The sequence below is a fragment of the Filicampus tigris genome, chromosome 18 (genome assembly GCF_054856515.1).
Source record: "Filicampus tigris isolate MCC_2025a chromosome 18, RoL_Ftig_1.0, whole genome shotgun sequence".
In the NCBI taxonomy this organism is placed as follows: Eukaryota; Metazoa; Chordata; class Actinopteri; order Syngnathiformes; family Syngnathidae; genus Filicampus; species Filicampus tigris.
In genome coordinates, this window is record NC_141234.1 from 15,706,204 (window position 1) to 15,711,593 (window position 5,390).

The 5,390-nt window shown below is 42.2% G+C and overlaps 1 long non-coding RNA gene across 1 annotated transcript; it reads right to left on the minus strand.

Moving 5' to 3' along the window:
• Positions 1-292: 292 nt before the first annotated feature.
• On the minus strand, positions 293-4,641 carry LOC147132699 (uncharacterized). Its single transcript, XR_015082243.1, has 3 exons — positions 3,935-4,641; positions 3,226-3,390; positions 293-1,677 (listed from the first exon to the last, which is right to left on the minus strand). It is a non-coding gene; the product is annotated as an uncharacterized LOC147132699 (long non-coding RNA).
• Positions 4,642-5,390: the final 749 nt, after the last annotated feature.

Genomic DNA, 5,390 nt, shown 5'->3' on the forward strand with positions numbered 1-5,390 from the left:
GTGTAAATTTGAAAAAAAAAAAAAGTAGATTGTAGTTAGTTAAAATGATTATTTTTGTATTTCTGATTCTAAATTAAAAATAAAATATGGTAATTTCAAAATTATTAAACTATACAGTACAGCTATGTTCATGCCAGTATATATCTGTGCGGGTAATTTTATTTGTCTAATTCTAAATATTTGACATGCTCATCTGTAACTAAAGCAGGCTACGCCTCTGTTTTAATAGTTTTTCAAATGGTGACGCTATTAATATATTTTTTTTTAATTGAATGAATTATGGATAATAGAGTATGGTGCAATATTTTCATTGTATGATACAAAACGATTTAGATTAGGTTACATTTTAGTTCGTAATCCGACAGCTAACAATAACTTGTATTCTATGTAGTTGTATTCAGGAGGATGATGACCTAAAAGTGATTTACCCAGACCTGCACACAAATGAAGTGTTGTCTGCTCCTGTTTCGGTCGCCTGACCGTAGTTGGGAGACGCAGGGGAGATCCCTCTCTAAGGCCGGAGTTGCCTCCGGAGTCGCGGTTGTCGCACATCATCGATAAAAGGGTGGGAGGGAGCTCAGTAGCTCAACAACACACCCTGCTGTTTCTGGAGCTGCGGGTCCAGCAATGTGTTGCCACGGACCCAGGAGGAGGCCATGGGGGTGACGTGTGCTGCGGGAGCAGGTGTCGTGGCGGTGCTGGCGGCAGATGAAGCCTGGGACACTGGCAAGACAAATGGAAATAAAATTACTTCATTCCTCACCTTAATTACTTTGTCACTGCCTTTGTCCCACTGACACGTTCAAGTCACTCACGCTGAGACTCGATCTCCACGGCTGCTTCAAACAGCACGTGAACTGTCTCTGGTGGCTCTGCTGACGGCTCTGCTGACAGGACGGATGGCTGCTCACTTGTGCCTGTAAAGAGATGCAAAAGATCACCTCATAACAATCTGGATCCGGGGCCATCTCCCCCCACGGGGGTGGGCGAGGTGTGTGAGTTGCTGTCGGCCCGCCCGGTCGTTTACCTGAAGTGGAGCCAGACACCATGTATTTGGCTTCATTGTACCTTCCGACAATATAAGCATTTAATTGATACATGTACGAGCCGGGCAGTGCCGCCTTTCTGCGTCTTAAGTAGTCCACAAACCTACATGCAGAAACCGCCAACAAAAAATGTCATGTCATGTCATCTTCCAAACCGCTTATCCTATACAGGGTCGCGGGGAGTTGCTGGAGCCTATCCCAGCCGTCAATGGGCGAAGGCAGACTACACCCCGAACTGGTCACCAGCCAGTCGCAGGGCACACATAGACACTGTCACTGAGCGGGAATCGATCCCACGCTGCCCGCAAACAACTCAGGCGTGTGTACCACTACACTATCACTCCCTGACCACTGCCACAACTATAATCATCATCTGATGCTTGATGGAAATGGAATGGAAATATCACCGTTTTCCCGCTCCTGGTGGGATGCAACCACCATGCAGGCGTAGCCCACGTCATGGCTCAAGAGCCACTTGCAGGTTTGACCCCGGTACTGGCCAAACTGGAGCCGGCTCTCACTGAGGACCAGTTGCCGGCACTCGAGGTCTCCCCGACCTCGGACAACGCGGACCCTGGCCTCCTCCTTCACCTGCGCGGCACCTTTGCAGGTGGTGACTGCAGCTTTTGATCTGCAACAATAAATGAGCAGTATTTGATATTATAACGCATTTCATATCCTAGTCCACTTGACAAATACACAATAACAAGCACTTTGATGTGACATTGTATACCACGGCATGTAACACAAAGCGGTCTGAAATTCAATTGTTTTTTGTTGCACCCCAAATGGATAAAAGCACAGTGTTTTCTTCAAATTAGTTTTCATTTCAATGTGGCTGGTGTCTCTAAAACTCTATCGAGAGACTAAAAGCACAACTTTACATGCCGTAGCTATTTATGTGAGAACTCGGTCGGTGATTTTGGGGAGTATCATAAAAAATCTTTGGAAAATGTCTCCATCAGCTCTTAAATTCCACCCCAATTTATTTGTCCAAACAAATGTACCTTTAGCTGTACAAGGCATTAAAATGAACAGGAAACTCAAGAAGCATGGCAAGTCAGTGCCATCATTTTCCCCATGGCTGTGTTTCCGCCACGGTTTCAGCCTCAGCACTGCAACTGCAAATGCTCCTTTTCCGGTCCCATGTATTTGAAATTAGGCTTGAAATCCATTTCCTGTCTCACACACATACACCCCCCCCCCCCCCCCCCACACACACACACAACCCACATACACTCACACACACACACACGCACGCACACGCAGACATGGTCAAGAAAACAATTCACACACACTTGCACATTGAAATTGTGCATATTCATTCACAAATCATCGCTGTCCTGTGAAAAACACATCTCCAATTTTGGAAACTTTTTTTTACACTTCACTTAAATGCGATGTCTGTAACGCGGAAACATGATTCGTGTAAAAATAAGAAAATGAAAAAATATGGACATAAGTGTTTTTCACATGACAGCGACGAAATGCATTACTACTACACTGGAAAAAATAAACTTTCCTTTTGGTTGCACATGATAACAATGTGGTTCATCAACAAATATACAATAACTTGTAAACAGGAAAAAAAAGCACTTCACTTTGGACACATTCACATCAATATAGGATGATTATTATAGTACTGTATGATTATTATTATTGGTGGTATTGTCATGGAAAAGTAAACCCGTATTAGCGTACACATCTAAGTCAAAGTATAGTTAAGTACATATGTAGTACAAGGTACTGCTTAAGTACAAGATACACTGCTCATTCTTAACAATGATTGCAATATATTTATTGTTGTTAGGAATGATATGCAAGTACATTAGCTGTCTAAAAGATACACTGCTCATTTTTAACAATGATTGCAATATATTTATTGTTGTTGTGAATTGTAACAAAACGTGTATAGCATTAGCTATAATACGCACTGTATAAAATAATATATCATATCATGTAGAAATAGCAAATGGAAGTGACAAATATTTTTTGTATACACTGCTCATTTTTAACAATGATTGCAAGATATTTATTGTTGTTGTGAATTGTAACAAAACGTGTATAGCATTAGATATAATGCGCACTGTATAAAATAATATATCATATCAAGTAGAAATAGCTGGAAGTGACAAATATTTTTTGCATTGCCCATGTAAGAGAGGAATGTGTATATTACTTTTGATGTGATTTGTTTGTCCTCCCGCGGCACGGTGGTCGACTGGTTAGCACGTCCACCTCACAGTTTAGAGGTTGTGGGTTCAATCCTGGCTCCGGCCTCCCTGTGTGGAGTGTGCATGTTCTCCCCGTGCCTGCGTGGGTTTTCTCCGGGTACTCCGGTTTCCTCCCACATTCCAAAAATATGCATGGTAAGTTGATTGGACTCTCTAAATTGCCCCTAGGTGTGATTGTGAGTGCGGATGTTTGTCTTTGTGTGCCCTGCGATTGACTGGCAACAAATTCAGGGTGTCCCCCGCCTACTGCCCGAAGACAGCTGGGATAGGCTCCAGCACGCCACGCGACCCTTGTGAGGAGAAGCGGTATAGATAATGGATGGATGGATGTTTGTCCTCCCCCTGTTACAGAGCACGTATGTTTGTATTCGTACACGAGAAACAATTTTACTGAATTCAGACACGTACATCGGTTGCAGCTGATAAACACTGTTGAACCAACATATCGTTTGAATCTTTTAGAGGGTAACAGTCGTCAATTGATTGGGTTTTACCACATAACAACCACGTGCAAACGAAGGCGAAGTACAGTACAGTACTTACTCTTTTCCGGCGATGCGGTGCATACGTTCGTGTACATTCGCGACCAATAAAGTGATACCTCCCTCTCTCCCGCAAAAAAATATAAACGAAAACGACTCAATCCTTACTTACCGAAAGAGTGGAATTGGAAGTGGTGAATTCCGTGACTTTTAAACGAGCTAGCGAGTAGTAGCGGCGACGTACGTGCTTCTTCGCGGGCCAAACACACACGGAATGGCCGAATCAAAATTGGAAGAACCCGCGGGCCCGGTCGAATACAATATTGACCAATGGGGTTGGGGGGGAGTGGGGGCGGCGCCGCGGATTTGTGTACGTGCGCGATTGGGCCAGGACGAATAGAGTATCGACCAATGGGGTCAGGGGGGAGGCGCCGCAGATTTGTGGACGTGCGCGATTGGTCGTACGAGAATAGGCGCCGAGCCAATCGTTTTAGGAGCTGCTTACCCGAAGATGGCGGCGCACTAGGCGTTTATGGATCACAGCATAGTGACTATAAACGTCTTGTCTTGAAGTTAGTCACATGATACAAGTCTTTCAAAACTACTATATAAACATGAAACATAGAGCTCACTGAAAGTGATTATAATCAAGTCTGCAAACTTCACAATTTGTTCGAACGTGTCACAGTGTAAAAATAACAGTGTTAAATAACTTTCTATGACAAATACAGCACTTAGAGACGATGCTTTCAAAGGTGCAAACAACACAAAGCTTATAGCGGGTGACAAGCAGAATGCACAGTTACGCTGCTTACGATAGGAGGACGACTCGCAACAAGGGAATCTGGCCAGTGGAGGAGTAATCTCAGACAGGGGTATTGTCAGACCGGAAAGGGTATTCGCAGAAAGGAAGTGGTGGTCGTCGTAAAGATGTGGTGGTGGTCGTAAAGGTTTGTGGTCGTAAAGTTTTGCAAATAAAAGCGTTTACATTTTCAACACGAAGTGATGTTAGTAAAGATTTGAAAATAAAGTGATGAAAATAAAAAAGATTACATTTTCACAAAAACTTGTAAAACGCGCATTAACGCCGCTTACGATTGGCACCCCCCCCCATGTGAAGGTCAAGCAGCGTATAAGAGTGGCAGTAACGTGAGTATGTTGTATGTATTGTATTGAATTGTATTGTATATGGTTATGTATGCTATTTTTAACTATAGTATAGAAATTTAGAAAAGCCTTTGTAACATCGACGTGTGCACATTGTACTGTTTCTACTTATAATACTCAATATTTCCACTTATAATTTCTAAAAAGTCATGTCATGACGTTGCATTATAAGAAGAAACTTGAAATTATATTTATATGAAATGTCCTTTAATACTTATAAACCTGTATCAGAATGTTATGACCAGTAGCTGTTTGAAATATTCATGTTGTAGTTGTTAAATATCGATATATTTAGAAAGTATTGTATAATTGTAGTAATCATAGTTTATTTATTTTTATTTATGTATTTTTTCAATACTGTACAGAATATCAGAGGAAAGGTAGGATCTTATGTAACGGGAAGGACTAGATATTAGTTTATACTTCCTCATACCCCCTTTCGAGCAAGTGAAAGTGTGATT